Here is a 21,085-nt window from a genome sequence, read left to right on the forward strand (position 1 = left end):
TCAATTCTAGGAATTTTGATGTGTGTGCTACATCAATTGTCTTAGATAGGTAAAGCAAGTACCTCAACATAAGGTCAAATCATTCAATGCTGAGAATATGTGCAAAGATCTGAAAAAAACCCACTCCATCCCCTACCCACCCAAACCACACCTTTGGGGGATTGTGAGATCCCCTCTCTCCCTTCCCCACATTTGGGGATTTATAGCTATGCATTGTTGTTAGAGCCAAATGCGCTTGTATGGGGAGTAATGGTGCACTCAATTGAGGCCTTCTACATGTGATTCCCACACTCCATGGTGAACCCTCACATGTGCAACATCGCAAGGGTGCAAATTGGAAATATTGTGTTGTGTTTTCTTCTTTTGAGTGATACAATACCTTGTTCTCACATTTCATGTGTTCTTTCTGTGTCATATTAATTGGGTAAGGGAGAGTGAGTGAGTGAGTTGAGGGTAGGTGCATTACACTTGGTATCAATGTGATTAAAGAATAATATACTAAAGCTCCAAAAATATTAGTCCTCTAAAGAATAAATTCAACACTTTGACTTCCACTTTGTTTTGACCTCCTTTGACTTTGCCTTCCACATTCCCAATTAACATTGTCCCCCTTTGAGACACTTGCCAAAGTCCCATGGCACTCACATCTAAGCTAATATGTTGTAACTTGGACCAAAGATACAACATGTTGAGATAGTTGATGAAGTAATCCTAATGGAGTAACGAATATAGTTGGTGAAGAATCGGTACTAATGATGAGGCCAATGTTCCTACTAATGTAATATATGTCTTGGTAGTTTGGTAGATAATGGTTGAAAATGGTATGTCTAAAAAGATGATGGTTGTCTAAGAAGCACTATTATGCCTGGAAAGAGGATGGTTGAAAATGGTATATCTAGAAAGACGATGGCCATTTTAGGAGCACTAGTGTAGTTCTTAAGGTGTTTTACTTGGATACCTTGAGGACAACTTGGCATACTTCACCACATTGCTTTCACATGCACAATAAAGTGTAACCACTTCAACGCAACAAAACATGGCCCTACAATCGATGAAGATAAGGTACCCTCACCAACACCCAAAACCAAGCTAGTGAACAATCTTAAAACTTGACACTGAAGTTGGTAACTTGTCTAGAACATAGTGAATTATCATGCTTCTCCTATCTAGGATTTTGGGGACACCACTTGAGGTTGCCATTGAGACCTAAGAAGAACGTTTTGGTTTATAAGAACCCTACAATCTACCCATAAGCATGTTAATTGCAAGAGAGACCACTATGAGTCACTTGGGATGAGCTTTACTTAAGACAGATACCCTCTTCCATCGGGCATAGCATCTCAAGGATGCAATGTAAACAAAGTGTGCAAGAGTATATCCAAGGAGCTTCAACACCTTATTCATGATCTCCATCTATGGCATCCACTTTGAGTGTCAAGCTAGGTGTCTCTTGGTTTGAAATTGAAGCTCCATACTCCAAAATCATTAATGCAAACTCATCAGTCTCCAAGCTACCATGGCTAACTAGACCCTCTTTGACTACAATTGGGCTCACCCAAACTAGGTAGCTATGGACCATACCTATGACTTAAATTAGGCCCAAGCATTACCTTGAAATTGATGTGCATGTACACCTAGAGTTATTTGTCCAAAGAACCATCATTTGAGAAGGAAACATGCCTCAAGCTTCTTAAACGAGTGGCTAGGAAAGAATGTATAATCCTCTCTTCGTGTAAGGAACTTCTCCACAAATTCCAATGCTTTTCTTAGAAATAGATCCTAGATAGGCAAAGGGCAAGAGGCATAGGATGCTACCTAGGGGCTTAGTATTGCATTAACAAGACCCTAAGATGCAAAATCCTACTACCTAAGGAAGGCCGACCAACCGTGATGAGAGGCACATAGATATTGGAATTCCTATGGAAGCAATTGTGAACCATATCCATATTCTTCCCCCTTTGAAAGACTTGAAATTGGTATGGTATATTAGTAGGAAACCACCCCCCTTAATCCTTGGTCCTGAGAGAAAGTGCTAGAGGTCCTTGAAGACAACCCATGATGCATCTTGAGAAGTGAACTTCTATAGCCAACTTGAAGCTATATGTGTACTCATCTAGAATGATCCCTTGCAAATAGCTCAAATTGTTATGGTAGCCAGTAGTAGTGATTGTTGTTATGCTCTTGGGATCCCATGCAACTAGATCATCAAGGAAACATATCACATGAATACCCTGGTTTCATTCATTAAAACATTGAAGAAACAACTTGCTCTGAAGATTGTGGCTCATCAAACCCAATTGACCTAGGGATATAACAAATATATCACCTTAACTTCATCTTCAAAATTCAATCTCTACACTTGCATGTGGTTGAATATTATGTTGAACTCATTGAGATGGGAGGTAATATTAGCACCCTAATTCATTATTCGTAACTCAAACAATGGCTTCATTAGGTACACTTTATTCGAGGTGTTCTCCTTCCCATACGTTTCGCATAACTTTTATTTGAGTGCAAATTGATAGTGGACTTAGCTAATGTATCCAATGTCGTCGAGTTATCTTGAGACATATCTACAGGTTTCGCATCTATGGCTCTTATTAGCCTCAACTATTTCTTTTGTATTAAGACATCATGGATTTTCTTGTGTATTAAGACATCATGGATGTTCTCTTTTCGCAAACTAAAGATCGCATCATCAAATTTCCTAATTTTATGGAGTTTCCTATCCATTGAGGATGATGAAGCCATTTTCACAAATTGCAACCAACTGTTAAGGGTAAGTAATCAGTAAGTCAAAAATTTGCACCAAAAATTTGGCTAAGTTTTCGTAGCAACTACTCAAGATAACCAAAACTAAGAATAAGTTAAATAAGTCGTTAATCAGCAATGAGGCATACAACACTATCCAAAAGTCGTGAAAATCATAGACTATAGGTCATAGTTAACAGTATACACAAGTCACATACTACAATAGTACATACATCACAATCTCTACTCAAATGGTTACTACACACAACAACAACAAATAGTGAACCCCAAATATGCAAATATTGTAAGTTGCAACCTCTATAAAAATAGTATGCAATTTGATACAACTTGTATCCAACACCATGTAACCTATTACCTTAACTCGTTAACATGTATACAATGTTTATATTTACATATTTTGAATAGTATATATAGAATTTCCTAAAAAAGGTGAAACAAGATGTGCAACACTTATAGGTCAAAAATGGAGCCTAAAATAGTATTTAATAAAAAAAGGAATAGACCTATTTGCTCCTACCAAATCTCACCCAAAATGGAGATCGTGAAGATATTTGCTAGCAGCACTGGTTGGAGACTCCCAACTGTGTTGATACTAGGTGATGGAGTTGCATGAAGCATGGAGAATGCACAGTGAGTGAGAGTGAGAGTGCGAGAGAGAGAGGCAACAACACCTTGTTGCCTTGTCACTCAGAGAATAATGAATGAGTGTGTACATGTATAGTTAGGGTTAACGAGTAAGATGGGCAACTGGCTACATTGGCCTTTATCCCAACACCCCTACACTTGAGGAAGATAAGGTACCTTGTAGATACCCACGACAAAGCTAGGGATTAGTCTTGAAACTTGACATCGAAGTTGGTAACTTGTCTGGTACATAGTGAGTCATCACGCTCCTTCTATCCAAGATTTTGGAGAAACACCACTTAAGATTTCCATTGAGATCCAAGAAGCACGTGTTGCTTTAAAGGATTACAAACCCTACAATCAACCCACAAGCACATTAATCACAAGAGTGACTACCATGAGCCACTTGGGATGAGCTTTGCTTAAGAGAGATACCCTTTTCCATAAAGGATGCCATCTTAATGATGCCACGTGAACAATGCGTGCAAGAGTATAGGCAAGGAGCTTCAACACATTACTTATGATATCCATATATGACATCCACTTTGTGTGGTAAACTAGATGTCTCTTGGTTTGGGAATGAAGCTCCATACTCCAAAACAATTAATGCAAACTCTTAATTCTTTGACCTACCATGGCTAATTAGAGCCTCTTGACTACAATCAAACTCACATAGTACGTACCTATCAAGGATCACACATATGACACAATTTGGGCCCAAGCATTGCCTTGAGATTGGTGTGCATGTACACCTAGAGCTATTTGTCAGAGAACCAAGATGAGAGAAGAAAACATGCCTCAAGGTTCTTAAACAAGTGGCTAGAAAATAACATATAAACCTTTATTGATGCGAGGAGCTTCTCCACAAAGTCCAATGCATTTCTTAGAAAGAGATCCTAGGTAGGCAAAGGGCAAACGCTGTCAAGAATTCCGTGGTAGGGGGACTTGCTTGAGCTAATGCGCCAAACACACATTGTATACAACACAAGAGGAAGCTCACTCAAGAACACAAGAAGAGAGATGGAGGCCAATACATTTTCTTACTAGTTTCTTCTTCTTCTTCCACACACAATACAATATACACAAAGTATAGATAAGATACAACATAAAGGAAAGTGGTCTACTAAGTCAAACAATGCATAATTGACTGCACTAATCGACTCGCGCTATATCTGTGCCAGCTATAGGTAGGTGTAACAAACTAAATATAATAAGTGATAAGTTAGTGGCCATGTGAGGATCGTAATGATTATCGATGTGCTAAGTGTAGACATGCAAACCCATCAAGCAAGGATGTCCATCATCAATGTCTGCACGTGTTGAGCTTCCCATCTCAACAAACACACATTGAGGCATAGGATGCTCTGAGACCTAGGGATTAAGTATTACATTAACGATACCCTGAGCTACAAAATCCTACTATCAAAGGAAGGCTAATCATAATAGCAACAATGATGAGAGGCACAAAGATATTGGAACTCCTATTACAGCAACTAGTTGCGAACCATATCTATATTCTTCTCCCTTTGAAAGACTTAAGATTGGTGAGGTATAGTAGTACGAAATAAGCCCCTTCAATCCTTAGTCCCCAAGAGAAATTGCTAGAGATCCTTAAAGGCAACTCATCGTGCCTCTTGATAAGTGAACTTCAATAGCCAACTTGAAGCCATTTGTGTACTCATCTAGAACCATCCCTTGCAAATACCATAGACGATTATGCTAGCTAGTAGTGATTGTTAAGCTCTTGGGATGCCATGGGACTAGATCATCAAGGAAACATATCACGTGACTATCCTAGTTGCATTCATAGACATGTTGAAGAAACAACTAGCTTTAGAAGGCTATGGCTAGGACCCAATTGACTTTTAGATGTGGTTTGATTGTAAGGAAAGAGCACCTAGATTGTCATAAGCTTAGGGAATGAGTGTGAGAACCATGAATGAATAGAATTGCTTGACTACACACTTCGCACTTTTTTTGGAAAGTCACTAAAACAATTGCATTGATTGGAACATGTTGATTAAGAAAAACAAAAAGTTAAATTGTGCACATTTCAATTGCACAAGTTGCACAATTTGATAAGAACACCAATTGTAAGGGGGGGGGGGGGGGGGGGGGAAACACATAAAAGGGATAAGATCTAAGGAAGGAACCCATTGAAAACAAACAATTTAACCAAACCTCAAAACCAAATCAATGAGCCCTAGATGAAAGAAAGATGTTGAAAAAGGCTAAGAAAGGTAGGCCAAGGAATGAACATTGTCTACTAAATAAAACCTAATTGTTTATTAAGAAGTAGTGAATCATTGCGAAAGAAAGCCCACTATGAAAAGGAAAATTCATAACTAAGAATAACTATAAATTTTAAAGCAATAGAGACCACTACATTCAATAGGCCTTTCTATGACTTTATGATAGAGATCTGGATGTATTGACATATGAGATACCAAAAAGTCCAAAACCTCATCAAGGTGGTGGCTAAGGACCTAGAGCCAAAGGATCATTGGATAGATACACCTTGCAAAGATACACAAAAATGTTCGAAGGCAGACGGTGGACTACAACAAACTTACTAAATTCCTTACGTCTTATGACCTCAACAAAATAAGTGGTGTGGTCATCATAGAGGACATGAATAGCAATCATCACATAGAGGTGCCACTATACATTGATGGGGTGCATAAAGCTTGGAATCTACTAGAAAAGAAAGGAAAGGTGCCAAAGAGCAAAACAAATGTCTTCATTAGGTTAAGAATGGATAAGCAAAATGTGAACACAAATGATGGAGCGAGGATAGAAGAGATCCCAAACCTTTACGATCAAGAAAAGCTAATTCGTCCACTCTTCTCTAGTACCAAGTACAACTCAACGATAAACAAGATTCATGTAGGAATGCTAGAGGATCTAGCAACATCTCTGCATGAACATGATTCATCTAGGGATGCTAGAGGATCTAGTGGAAGGAACAAGATTCATGAACATGATTCATGTAGGGATGTTAGAGATCTAGTGGTAGGGAACATGGACAAGCAAAACTTCAATGCACATGTTACGAAAACTATCCATACAAAGAACAAGACTTTGGGTGTAAGAGCACAAGGACGTGAAGTGTTTAAGCATGGCCCAAGCTATTACAAACCTTCACGGGACTTCAAGTCAATCATGCGTAAAGTGGAAACCAAGCAGATCTCAAAGTCACTACTACTCCCTATATAGGTGTTTGTGGCTCCAATGCCATGGTATAGCTACAACTTGAAGTCCTGTGATGAAGATCTATAACACAAGCATGAGTCAAGGCACAAATAGAAAGGAAGCCACAACAAAAACCACATTTGTAGGATTTGGGGTACCTTGATAGCAATCATAGAAGAAAGCTCTCATAGTTACATTTATAAAAAAATTCAAGCATTACAAGCACTTGGAAATTTTCATGCCACTTGTGTTGCCACATTTGTTGCACTCATAACTACTTCTACATTTTTATGCATTTAGGGTTTTTTGCTTTCTTTCTCTTGCCTTCTTCCATCTTCTGGGTTTGCATAGGATGCACACAATGGTTAACATTAACCCCTCTTGGACAAGTACCACAATCCCATGGCACTTTGCAAGTTGGTTGGTAGCATTGTGCGTAGGCGATAACAATGCAACATTGAGAGGAGTGGCCATGGGGATTGATGTCAAAGTGATCCTTGTTATGGGAAGGGTAAAGAATATTCTTCATGGTATAGCTTACAACTTGAGGGAAATCAAGGAGTAGAAATGAAAGAGGCCACCAACATTGTTGGGGATCTTCGTGGCATGAACCTATAAGCTAAGAAACATGCACTTTCTAAGGGTGTATCTACTTTACTATGCTATGAAGGATTCTATGAGTGAGAGTACAACATGGAGATGGGTCGAACTCCAAGCAAGCTTGGAGTGTTGTTCCACACTTGAGGACCTAGTTGGTATGAAAAGGGGTGCAATGCAATGCTCAAGGTGATGGGTCTCCAAACCTATTGATGATAGAGGCACCTAACTTGGGGACACCTAGGTGATGTGATTATGGGTACACCTACTCCATCTCAGAGCTTTTACATATTTTAATTTTCTTTTATTGTGATTTCATTTTCTTTGTATTTTCATATACATTTGTAAAAAATCTATTTTGGATTTTTTATTTCTCGTGTCCTTGTACTACAAGAGAGAGTGACTTTAGTAAATCATTGAATGCATGCTCTACTCATCGTGTAGCTCTTTAGGGCCAGTCTTGCTACCCATAGTATCATTCAAAGGAATAGTTGACTATAGTTTGTGAACCTATTGTCATCCATATCCTTGAGTAGCATTGAAACAGTGGGATGGTAGCATGTTTGCCTGAAGGATGAGACTTACCATCGCATATCTATCAATACCTAAATTTATGTCAAAAAAGAGTATGTGTAGGCTTTTATCCTCTATTGATTTCTTTTGGTTTAGTAAGGTGAGGACAGGTGTAGGTAATTACATGTGATGACAAAGGTTGGGTCTAGAAAATCTAATAATCTTATCACAAACCACTTGAAAGAGAGCACCAAACCCTTTTTTGAGAACTCAAGGCTATCCTCCTCCTGATAAGCATTGATATTCAAAATGAGGAGGATCATATTTGCCATGTTTCTCATAATCATAATCAACCCCATTCCTTCATGGATAAGGCATGTAGGCATGATCTCCTTGTGGTCCTAGTTGATGAGGTTCAATTCTTGCCTTTGAGGAAAGGGCATATGTAGCACAATTTGGATGAGAATATTAACTTTCTCCTCATTTTTTCACTTTTCTTTGTTTAGCCTCAATCATTGTGTCCGAGGGAATGTGTTTATCATGAGAACTATAACGGATGTTGGCTCTTGTGACATTGGCTCCAAGCTATCCATTAGGTTCCTTTCTTCCACTTCAAAGGATGGTGTAAGGCACATGGTTCTTCAATGGGTAGAGTTAATTCTTCAACAATTAGGTTATCAAATCATTTTTAATTATTTTGTTGTAAGTTCGACTTCCCTTAGTCATCATATATAATCTTCCTTTGTCATCCTATATTTTGGTTGATGTAGATTCACCTCAAGGCTTTGCTTGAGAGCTTTCCTAGTGAGCTATATCCTTTTCTTCAGATCCTCCCAATTGAATCTCATTTGTAAGGTTTTGACACTTCTAGTAGGGTATTGGCAAAGCTTTATTATTGTATCTACATCATTTCCTCAACTACTCTATCCCTTTTCTCTACCTTTTTTCTCTCAAATGATTTTGATTGAGCCAAGCTTGTGGCCAAGTTGAAGATGGTATTTGCATTCTTTACTTCCAATTGGCCAATCTGATTTCTTTGCTGACTTTAATGCTCTATGTTGCTATTTTATCAAAATGTTGTGTTGCACTTGGACTCACTTCTTGATGGGTAGTTCTTGCTTCTGTCACAAGATTCTAAGGTTTGGACCCATGAGCACTAATTCTTCTACACTAGTTGGATAATCCATTAATCTTTTGATGGCTGAGGCTTAGTCTTCACTTTCTTTTTGTCTGAGCTCCTCTTCCTCCTCTTGTTGCCTTCGCTTCCATTTATCCACTTACCTTTGAGACTCTTCCTTGGTTGAATAGATAAGCTCATTCTAGTGCATGCAAACTCGAGAGAGCCTCATACATTGCTTCTTGTTGCTTGCTTGCTTGTGTGGAGACCATGAGAGAGAGAGAGAGAGAGAGAGAGAGAGAGAGAGAGAGAGAGAGAGAGAGAGAGAGAGAGAGAGAGAGAGAGAGAGAGAGAGAGAGAGAGAGAGAGAGAGAGAGAGAGAGAGAGAGAGAGAGAGAGCGATTGGAGAAGCTCTTCTCCTCTTCTATCTATCTTTCTGTCTATCTATCTACCTATCTTCTTATTATTCTCCATTCTTTCAATGCATGGAGCTTGCATGGATCAAGTCAAAGCGATGGAAAGAGAGCATGCTTGAGAAGTTGCATTTGAATCATGGAGCCATTGATGCATATTTAAGCCTCAATTACAATTAGAGTTTGAGTTGGTGAGTTTGATACACTCATCGCTTTAATCTTTTATGCTTTTAAATTTAAGAGATAGAAGGATAGATAGATGAGGAAAGGTGTGTGAGGGCTAGGTGAGAGGTAGCCATAGCTATGTTGATTGAAGTACTTGAAAGAATAAGTGTTCCATCAAGGCCCATGTTATCCACAAATCTTTGACAAAGGCCAAAAGAAAGAGGAAGGGTGGAGAACCAGTAGGTGTGAAAGTTGGGACTGTACTTCAATTTAATGAATGACAAATGTCTTGCAGATTGGATGGCACTTCTAGCTCACGAACCAAAAGGATAGAATGGAATGAAACATTGGAGTGATATGTAGGATCTACCCAAAGAGTAATAATGGCACGATGTTTCTTAGTAGTGTTCATAAGGCAATTGGCAACATGAGTGATCTTGGGCCAATGACCATAGCAATGGCATAAGAAAGGCCTATAATGGTTCAATTGGCATGAGTTTGGCATAAAGTTTTGCGATCTCATCTTCATTTTCACACTTAATCATAGGAGCATAGGAAGATATGAGACGGGAGTACTGAAGTTGTATTTGGAAAAGAGCCTTGACATACTCAGGATGCTTATACAAAAGAGGAATTCATTCTCTTCCCACGTGGGATTCCATTTAGAAGCAATTTGAAATGCCTCATTTTCTACTAGGCCCAAATCAATCATGGAAAATACTTTGGCAAAAGTTATGAGCATAGAATCAATTTGGAGTAATCATCCAACTTCTGAGAAATTGTCATTTTTGCCTTAAGTCCATAACTATGTTGCTAAGAGAGTGGCATATTAGAAGGGGTCTATGGCTAGAAGGTGGAGACATGTTCCCCATATGCATGTTGAATCTTACCCTATTATCCTTGATCTAATTGGTGGACTAGGTGAGAGGGAGCCAATGATGCTACCTCAAGTGAAATTGAGTTCTTAGAGAAGGGTTTGAGAGTAAAAATATTGGAGGGAGGTTCTTAGGAGGAAGAATTGGTATAAGATGTAGGAGGTGGGTTAGATGATTGTGAGACAATAGATTCCTTGGGGGTTTTTTGCTCAAGCTTGGATGAAAGATCTGAGAGAGCTCATTGCAATAGAGATGATTGAGTTGGAGGCAAAGGTGTGCAAGCTCACCAATGGTAGGAAGTAAAATGTTTGGACCTACCTAAATTTGCCTTAAGCCGAGCTCAAGGTGAAGGAATAGATGGGTATTTAGATTTTTTTTAGAATCCAAATTGTTTGGGTTGTCCTTGTAGTATCCCTATGCCTCTAAAAGGGGACATGCCACCCGAAAAAAGGAAAGTTTAGGTTTGGGAGGAGACTTGAAATGTGTGATCAACATTTGCCATAGTGGTTTTTAAGGTTTAGAGGACTAAAATGGGACCAACAATGGAATGCAAGGTCATCCTTTGAAGAGGGGTTGATGGTGTAGGCTTGGATCATGAGGGCATGACTAAAAAGAGGTGTCTTGTGATTTTGGTCCTAGAAAAGTAGTGGCCTAGTGGGTCAAGAAGGGGTGGGATGAGTTGGCATGTGCCCTATAGAGAGATCCCCTTTACCAAAAAGAGATATCACTTGGGTGATAGGAAATTATAGGTAATGCACAAATCAACATAGTTGATATTGCATAGAATCGGATACTTAAAATATCCACCCAAGAAAAGTTCCTTCCCCACATCTTCTCTATTCATGAGAAGAGAGATGCTCTTAGTCTCAATAGTAAGCAACAACTTACATTTTGTATGCACTACACATTTGTTAATATAGCCCCTTTTCTTGAATGAGTCAATCATTTTCAATATTTCTTGATGCTGATTTACAACATTTGTCATGAGATTTTGGTTTTGGATATTCCCTAAGTCAAACTTGCCTTTGTTGGGTTAGGATTTTGACTCTGAATTTTTTTCTTTCTTATCTCAAATTCTTCCTTCTGCAAGTCATTGTCATTCTAGATTCTTTCATGAAAGCTTCATGATAACTTTGGTGGTTGGCCTTTTAGCAAGAGATATTCTCTTATATGATCCTTTCAACTTTGATATGTAATCTCACATGCTCTCTTTCTTCTCTTACTCGATATTCATTATCCAAACGATGAGATTGTTCCCATAACTTGCATTCAATGGATCTCTTGATGAAGGGAGTCTTAAGGGTTACAAAGGAAGCCTTCTTCACCATATCAAGTCCTATAAACCAAGTGGGACCTTTCTCCCCCATGTAGAGCCCAAAAGCTTGAGCTCACTTGGTGAGGTTACTAGCCTCACAAACTTACTCAAATTGCTCTATGAAGTCGTAGGATCATCTCTAGCATGATATTTGTCAAGTTGCTTGGCCAACAACAATCATAGACATTATAAATCTTATCCCACAACTGTCATGCGGTTTGCTAGTCGAAGACAACATTATAGTAGACCTATGCAGAGAGTGACAAAATGATTATAGATTTACATAACTCGTCCAATTTCACCCAATCCTCTACATCAAAGCATTTGATTGAGCTTTGCACCCTCATGTCTCAATGGCTTAATCTACAATATTTGCACTATAACCTACTAGATTTGTGCCTTCTAATATCTATAATTTGTACTATTCAACTTGTCAATATTGAAGATAGCACTATCATTCGACCCACCAACTATAATATAAGAAATGAAGGCATGGTATGGCACAAACAACCTGCTATAAATAATTGCAAAATAGTCCAAAATCATGGCTAAGAGAGTGTCTAGCAAAGGAAAAACTGCAAAGATTAGAGTTGTCCACTAAGTGCTAAAGAATAACAATCAAGTCAAAGCATCTGCCCTCATAGATAACACATACTCTTGTAATTATAGCAATAATGATAGTAGTAAACCTAAAGTCGAATGCGAGCATTGAACTAATAAAATCCAATTTGCAAATTATAGATATATCCTATAAGAAGTGGGATACGAAAAAACCACTAGTAGTAATTGAGCATGCAACCAATAATGAGAATTGTCAAACTCAATGTGTTAGAGAGATACATCCAATAGGTATAATTGTCATGCATATAGTAGGTCTCGAAGATAGCAAAAGAGAACTGCTAGCTACACAACTAGCTGAGCAAGTGTAAATAAGCTCAATACATAGCCAAGTAGGATAAATACATCACTAGCAACAACGTAACAGATAGCTGCTAGCTCAAAGCATGAATCAAATAGCCCACTATGCTACAACTGCATCTAGATAACATCCAAAGAGCACAGACATAGCTCAACTGAGTCCCACGATCTCACTAAAGTAAGCTTAATTGCATAAATCCAAAGCTCTGTGCAAATGCAAAGCATCCAAGTAGTGCAAGAAGTAACTTCCATTGGAACAAATTTGAATGCCAAATGAGTAATGAAATCTCAAAACATTAAGTACATGCCCATTTGAGCATCCAAGATGTTGAAAAGCATGGATTTAGAGCATGGCTATGGAGGATGGAAGATAAAGATAAGGCTCATGAAGACATAGATATGACAACTGACTGTTACACAAGTGAATTAGCTTCCAAGTTTGGAGCTTGGACCCATAAACACAATCTTGTGTAAGTGGACAATGACACTTGACTGAAAGGACAAAAGTACTATGACATTGCATTCAAATGATAGGCAAGTATAATGCTTTATAATCTTCTGGGTAGGTAGCATTTTCCACCATTATGCTTATGGGATTCAACAAACCTACATATCCTTAGCCCAACTGCTCCATACAAAGAGGCTTCACTAGGTGTGATTGCCTAATTCTCAACACCCCTCCTCAATCACAACCAGAAAAGCACAAAGTGTGTAGAGGCTTTAATGAGTAACCACCTACAAAGTGTGGGCACACCACAAACATGGTAATCATCCAAAGGCTATCACAAACAAAGCTAAGTGTGGGTACCAAAAACATGGTGGTCATCCAAAGGCTATAACATGGGCTTCACAAAGTGTACATAGGCTGTAGTGCCAGGTTACATGAGGAGTTTACAAACTTATGAAATGAACATTAGTGAAAGTTTATACAAGGTTCAAAAAAGTCTATCAGAGTAGTATAAATAGAAGGATTGGTGAGGCTTGTCATTCTACTCTTGTTGGTCTTGTTCTCCTTCAACTTCTTCATGTCCATGGTCTTCTTCTTCATCCACAACTGCAAGGTAGGCCTTTTGATGCCTCTTTCTGGCATGACATAACTTTTTAGTATGCTTGATCTTTTTGCAAAACTCACAAATTAGTTGATCTTTTTTGCCTTTGTACTTGTTACTGACATACAACATTTGTTCATCCTTAGAAGTACTTGGCTCTTCTTTATTTTTTATCTTCTTTTCTTCTTCTAATAGAGAAGCTTGAATGTCAATAAGTTTAGGATTTGACATGTTGATTAAAGTAGTGGAGACATTATCACAATCTGGAGGCAAACTTTTTAACAAAACACCAATGCATACATCTTCATTCATTTTAATGTTGATCTCTACAAGCTAGGTTAAGAGAATTTCCATCAAATTCAAATGTGTTGCAAGAGATGTGTTAGGTTTCATGTCTAGTAAAAAAATTTCAATTAATAAACCATACTTTGAGGACTTTGACAATGCACCAAACAGAGTATCCAATCTTTTCCAAGTGTCATGGGATGTGTCACATGTATCCACATGGTGGATATAATTGTCATCCAGCTCAAGCTATATGATGGCTTGAGCCATGTCATCACTTTTCTGCCAGGCAAATGCAAGAGTTGCATCTTGGGGCTATTCTTCTCTTGTCTATTAGTGATGGCCCATAGGCCATTCTTCATCGGGATAAGCTCTATGAGTGTTTGCCAGATATGAAACCCAACTCCTTTGAAACAACATATCAAAGAGTCTTTGCCCATGCTAGAGTGACATGAACGGTAGCAAATTAGCACCAAATTTCTAAAAAATGAGTTGAATTTGGATGTGCAAAGAGACGTAAGCAATGTCAATGTAGTATCAAGAGATACTAGTTTGAAATTTATTTGCTTGAGTTTGACTTGATGATTTGTAATCTTCACAACTTCCCCTCCTTGCTAATTTGATGATTGAATACTTGCTAAGAACTTCAGATTAGAATGGCCTTGGCTTGGTTTAAGTGGCAGGGGAGAGAAAATGTAGGAAAAATGAGCTTGATGTTGAAATGGCTATGGCTACCCTTTAGGGTTTGTGGACAGGGTTTTTTTTAATTACAGCTCATAGAGGTGATCATTTGGAAAACCCTTCGAGTAAGAGAGAGCTTAGGTGTGGGTCTTCAAAAGGCCCATGTCAGTCGTCATCAACATTGCAGCTTGTGATGATTGCACAAAGTGTATGAACTATAATGGCGTAGATCTGGATAGTGGGCCGATACATACACAATGCTAGAAGATACATTGAGCAATGTTACACTAAGATGTGCAATGGAGAAGCACTTTGAGTCAAGAGACAAATCCCTAGAAGAAAGCTTGATGAGATATTGATTGTATGAAGAGATTTGAGAGCTCCAAGCAGGGTAGGTCCTGCTGGCTATGGCAAAAAAATGAAGATGGAGGTGAGGAATGAGCTCATTAGTTGGACTTAAGTTGAGCAAAGGTGGAGAGAGGCTAGAAGAGAGGTTTACTAATCTAAGCCATGCTCACCGTGGCTTTGATACCATGTTGAAAAGCATGGTTCTAGAGCATGGCTATGGAGGATGGAAGATAAAGACAAGACTCATGAAGACATAGATATGACAGCTGACTGTTACACAAGTGAATTAGGTTCCAAGTTTGGAGGTTAGACTCATAAACACAATCTTGTGTAAGTGGACAATGACACTTGTCTGAAAGGACAAAAGTACTATGACATTGCATTCAAATGATAGGCAAGTACAATGCTTTATAGTCTTTTGGATAGGTACCATTTTCCACCACTGTGCTTATGGGATTCAGCAAACATGTATATCCTTAGCCCAATTGCTCCATACAAAGAGGCTACATTGGGTATGATTACCTAAATTCTCAACACAAGATACATGAAGCATAATCTGAGAGCATGAAATATGCCATTGAAGTAATAAAGGCATGTAGCCACAGGCAAGATGAGTGTCACCAAGCTCAAATGCTTTCAATAGCATATCTCGATGTAGACCATCAATGGCATACATCAATAGACCAAATGAAGCATCCGAATAACATCTAAGAGCATTAGGCATAAATTCATTGGACAAATGTATGCTACCTATTGTGTTCGAGCAGTGAAATCTTTGCTAAAAACGAGCCAATGGAAGCCCAAATCCAATCCATTAGAACCTCGAGACATTTGCCAAAAATCCACCAATGATCCCAAGCACCAATAGGCATGAAGAGAAGCATATACAAGCTTCAAACTCTAACAAAATCCTTCACAAACCTATGTTATAGTAGGTCTACAATTGTATACAGTAGATAGTAGGGTTATTGCCACTCCAATAGGTACCCAACCACAAGAATAAAGTGTTGGCATGCTTCAAGTGATTGTGAATAGTGATTCCTAAGTGCCAAAGGCCTTAAGCGCTAGAGAAGGAGTGTAGTGAGGTAGGAAAGATGGGTAGCACAACAGGTGAAAATCACGCTAGATGTGTTGGCCATGTTGCTAGTTGTCTTGCTCAATTTAAAGGCTCAATCACTAATGGAAAAGGCCCAAAGCAGCCTCGAAGGAAGCCTTAGGAGGTGGAAACAAGCTGAGAAGGAGGGAAGATCAAATGCATATATTTGAAGGTGAAGTCATGGCTGCCATGAATGAAGAGTTGAAGCTCTTCAAATTTGGGCTTAAGTAAACTAAAGAGAAGCCCACTAAATCGGTGCTCTAATACTAGTTGAAGAGAGAAGCCTTGAGTGCAAGCACACGAGTGGAATCAAGAGCTATGGTGAAAGGGACAAGAGAGAGAAGATTTGGAAACTCTGACAATCACAATGCATGACTACCTTTCGCTTATTCAAATGTCATTGAAAGAATCAAACATGAAGTGATAGTGATGGGTGCCCACCACCTATAGTGTATAGGTGTAGGGGTATTGTCATTGAAATGAATACGTGAGTGGTTAGGCACAAGTGCCTTTACCCCCAATAGAATTATTCTGCTTATGAACATGAGCTCTACACAATTGTCTATGCTTTGAAAACATGGTGCCATTATTTGTATGGTGCTATATTTGAGGTAGTATTTGATCAAGAGAGTATCAAATGGTTTACTACCCAAAAGTATTTGAAAGAAAGAAAGGCTCAATGGGCTAAATTTCTTCAAGAGTTTGATTGTAAGTTATGGTATTGTAAAGGTTGTGTGGAACTTGGTTAAAAAAATAGATCCCTCACCAACTCATGCACAAAATGTGACTTTCACACAAGACTCCTCTTGCAAGTGATGAGCTCAATTGATGGAAGAAATTACCATTGATGATGGGTACTTGCTTTTCAAAAGTTGCATATGTGTACCCTCAAATTTAGACACATGGTGTCAAATTCTTTATGAGTGTAATGAAAGTCCTAGTATAGGTCATCCAAGGATACCAAAAACCTATGCATATGTGCATAGACACTTTTATTGGTTTGGAATTTGTAAGGATATAGAGAAATATATTATTCAATGGCAAAAGTGTCGAGTGAACAAAGCCGAGTGCTTGAAGATAGGTGTGCTTTTACATCCTTTAGAGATTCCTGACAACAAGTAATACAACACTTCTATCAAGTCATTTACACTGATTCAATGTCATTTACTGTTCAATCTAAATATAATATTTGGTGATTAGGAGCTTTTGAAGTAGACACAGAGGATTTCAATATATTGTATTGGGTTTTCCATCAAAATTTAATATCTAATGTGATTAAGACCCAACAAGTAGGAGAATAGCTTTTCGTTGAGAGGGATTTGGAAACTAAGAGGTTGAATAGCATATAGTTGGTGACTTAAAGAACTCAAATGCATGTACAATGTGTAGCAAACTCTATATGTCCCTAGTTGCATGGTTGAGCTCAAGAAACTGGAATAGAGCCCCCTCTAGGCATATCAAAGACCCATAATTTAGGCCAATTATAGATATTCCTTTAGCCAATGCTCATGTATGTAGACTTCATACACTCTGCTGAATAATTGAAATGCTTGTTCATCTTTACATAGGCTTTACTTGTTGAAAGCTAAAACTCTTATTAGGTAGACAATATGATATAACAAAGATCGAGTAAGTTTTATCTACAATTAGTTTGCATGGAGGTAATGTTGTTATCGAATCGGATCTTCAAAAGTCCAAGGATAGAAATTGTATCCCCATAAAGTCATCTGTTGGTGGATGGGCTAGAAGGTTTATTCTTTTGTTGTGATAAAATTGATTGGAAAGATGGTATTCTCAAAGACTTCAAAGACCAATTGAACCTTTTGAAAAAGGTAATGACAAAAGGTTGGGGTAATCAACATTTTACTTACTAAATGGTAATAAGTTCTTGTGCTTGTATGGTAAGAAGTTGCAATGTTTTTTCATTGTCTAACTCATACAAGATTTTTAACTAGATCTCTTTGTTTTTTAATGGTGCTGCATATTTTATACAACCATACTCCATATTTTTCAAACAATATGGAAGCATGCCTATCTAGTTAACCCAAGGTACGGAAAAATCACATCATCAAGCAATAACAAAATACTTTAGGTACAAAATAAATGGAGAAGAAATAATCAAAACAAATAGTTTATTAGAGGTCTTTCAATGGTTTTACAAACAAAATTGGCTGAAATTCAAGCTTAAAGATACAACCACATTATCTTTAGAAAAAACCATACAAATGGTTGAAAAAAAAGGAAAGAGGGATATCTAAACTCTTGTGAAAAGTAGAGGTTTTCAAAATGGTTACAAACTAAACAAAGTGAAGGCAAAAGATGGGTTTCAAGAAACCCTTGATTCTTTAGGATCTTTTAGTCTATCTCTATTGTAGAGGAATCCTTGGATTCATTCCACTTGATAACACCTCTATATTTCAAAACTCTTGCTTTCTATAGCTTGGGATAAGCTTCAAATATTTTGCATGTCCTACATGGGAGAGTAAATAAGATCTAAGGACTCCAAAGTATCCAACTCTAAACCCATTGTAACTAGGCATGTAGCCCAAAACCCTTATGGCTTGTTCCTTTTCTACCAAAATTATATTCTCGACTTCTCTATTAAAAACTTCAAATCCAGTGACTTTGCAAATAGCTTTTTAAGCCATCCTTGGTAAACTTGGAAAGCTTGAGAATTTATTGTGATAAATTGCAATAGCTTAAGCCTCTTTTTCAAGTCTAAGAACTCTTCTTTTGTGGGTAGCCCCTTCTTCTCATATTCCACAATCTCACTGATAAATGTATGTAAAGCCATGGAGCTACCTTGAAAATTCTCTCTCTTAACATTCAAAGCTGCTAGTGGGCATAGCTCATAGCTTATGAAATCCTTATTAGTTTGGCCCCATGCTACTAGGATGGCTAAGTAGTAATCTCCTCTAAGATCAAAAAGATGTTGAATGTCATTGAGCAATATATATCTTTTTTTGTTGATAAGGTAGGTAGGAAATGTAGGGATACAATCCAAGGGGCCTTCTTTAATCTCTATACTCAATTCCATCTCCTCTTCTTCTATCTTTGTAATGTTCTGACTCTTGAATACAACGAGATCAACCAACTAGTTATCAACATCCTCTTGAGAAATCTTTGCCTTGTGTTCAACCTCCTTATCTATGTAGCATCTTCTCCCTTGCTCTCTTGCCCTTTCTTTGAGGGAGAATCCTCCATATATTGGAGAAATACAAGAAAACTTATGTCTTTGTGAATTAAATGACACTACATCCCTATGAAAAATGCAGTTTGTTTCAAACCTTCTAAACTCTTCACCAATAAGACAATACCTTGCAATCAGAGTTGTCATGGGAGCATTGCTTTCTTGGATCACATAATTGAAATATACATAATTATCAATTATGAGACACTCTACATACCTAGAATAGAACTCTTTGTAGTCCCTAAACTTCTTATCAAGATCTCTCAGTAGCTCTTGCAAATCAAAAGGGAGATTAAGCAACTCTTGAATGTACATAAATTTGGGTGAGTTTCCTATTTTCTATAGGAAATAAAAAAGATTGTCATCACAATTATCCTGAAGTTTCTCTTACTCCATTTCCTCATGAGATAGATTTCTCTTTGACATTCCTAATCCCTACAAAAGTAAAAAATATGAATGTATATCCCTAACATGCAAAAAATTTTGAATAAGCAAATTGTATGCCAAAAATATAATCCATGATGTATGAAAGGTGAGTTTAGTAGCAAGCACCAAACACCATGACAACTAAATTTGTAGTTTCTACAATAACATATTGACAAATTGAAAATTTCAATGTTAGGGAATCACGAGTGACTGAAATCAAAATTTTTGTCAAGAATCAAAGGCTTGATGTAAATAATGCAATTTAATTCTAAATTCGTGTTTCATATGACACATTCACAAGTACTTTAACAAACCTAATGATGGGATAAAATGCAATGATAAGTGATGAAATGGCCAAGTGGAGGTAACAATTTTGTATTCTATTTAACATAAGAGTAGAAATGAGTTGTTTTGCTCACTTATAATGTTTGATTTGGTTGTATATGGTTGCATTTTCCTTGGTTAGAGCACATGAGAGCCTAGCTTCAGTTTGATGAAGATAGAAGAGGTTATGGTGTGAAAATGGTTTATGGTTGTGAGATGCTACTTTTAAAGTACTCCTAAAAAGACATTTAATAATAGAGTCATTGTTCTCAAAATTTGTGTAAAAAAGGACCTTTCTCACCTAACAAGGGGTGCTTATCTTTTTGTTATTTTTAAAGCTACTTTTAGCACTTGAGAACTCTTATTAGGCTTAGAAAAACTGGTTAATGATTCCACGTTCTACAAGTACCACATTAATTAATAATTACAATGCTAACTCGAGATTTAAAACCAATCCCTCTAGTAATAACGAATCATTTTCATCTTCCCATTACAAGACAACCTCATTTGGAATAGGGTAGACTATTGAGATACAACAAGAGTACTCTATTAGGATCAACTACCTCTATTGAAAGAAATTTATACTCCAAAGTAAAATCTTTAGTAATCATGTAGATTTCATACATAAATCTACATTTTGGATTTTTTTTTCAAATAAATTATTGGATTAAATGCGACCTTGGCTACTTACTTTCATCGTTATAGATAATGAAGAAAGCAAATACAAATTTGCTACGATATTTAAACTTGTATTTATATTAAAAGTAAATAGATATTTTCATCAATGTCCTTGCATTGCATATTTCTATCTCTTCTCTTTGATATATGTAAAAAAAATTAGCATAGATGTTTACCATTCAAAACATGAAATCAAATATATATATGTACTATATATGACTTGATGTACAAACTTACGCATTTGTTATGTTAAGTTGAAATGCAAATGAATATAGCAAATTGATACTTCACTTGATGTAGTGTATATGATGATCTAACCTTGAGTATTCTAATGATGTCCTTATCGAGTCAAACACTAAGATACACTATAGGATATTTGCTAAAATTGTTAAGATTCTGATCCAAAAAGCTACTAGACTACTACCAATATCATGCCATCTATACTGCAATAAAAACTAGGGATTAAATTTGAGTAGCAAGCATGCATTTGCAAGCAACAGAGTCTTG

The sequence above is a fragment of the Lygodium microphyllum genome, chromosome 14 (assembly GCF_053477565.2).
Source record: "Lygodium microphyllum isolate KBCC chromosome 14, Lygodium_microphyllum_v1.1.10, whole genome shotgun sequence".
Lineage (NCBI taxonomy): Eukaryota > Viridiplantae > Streptophyta > Polypodiopsida > Schizaeales > Lygodiaceae > Lygodium > Lygodium microphyllum.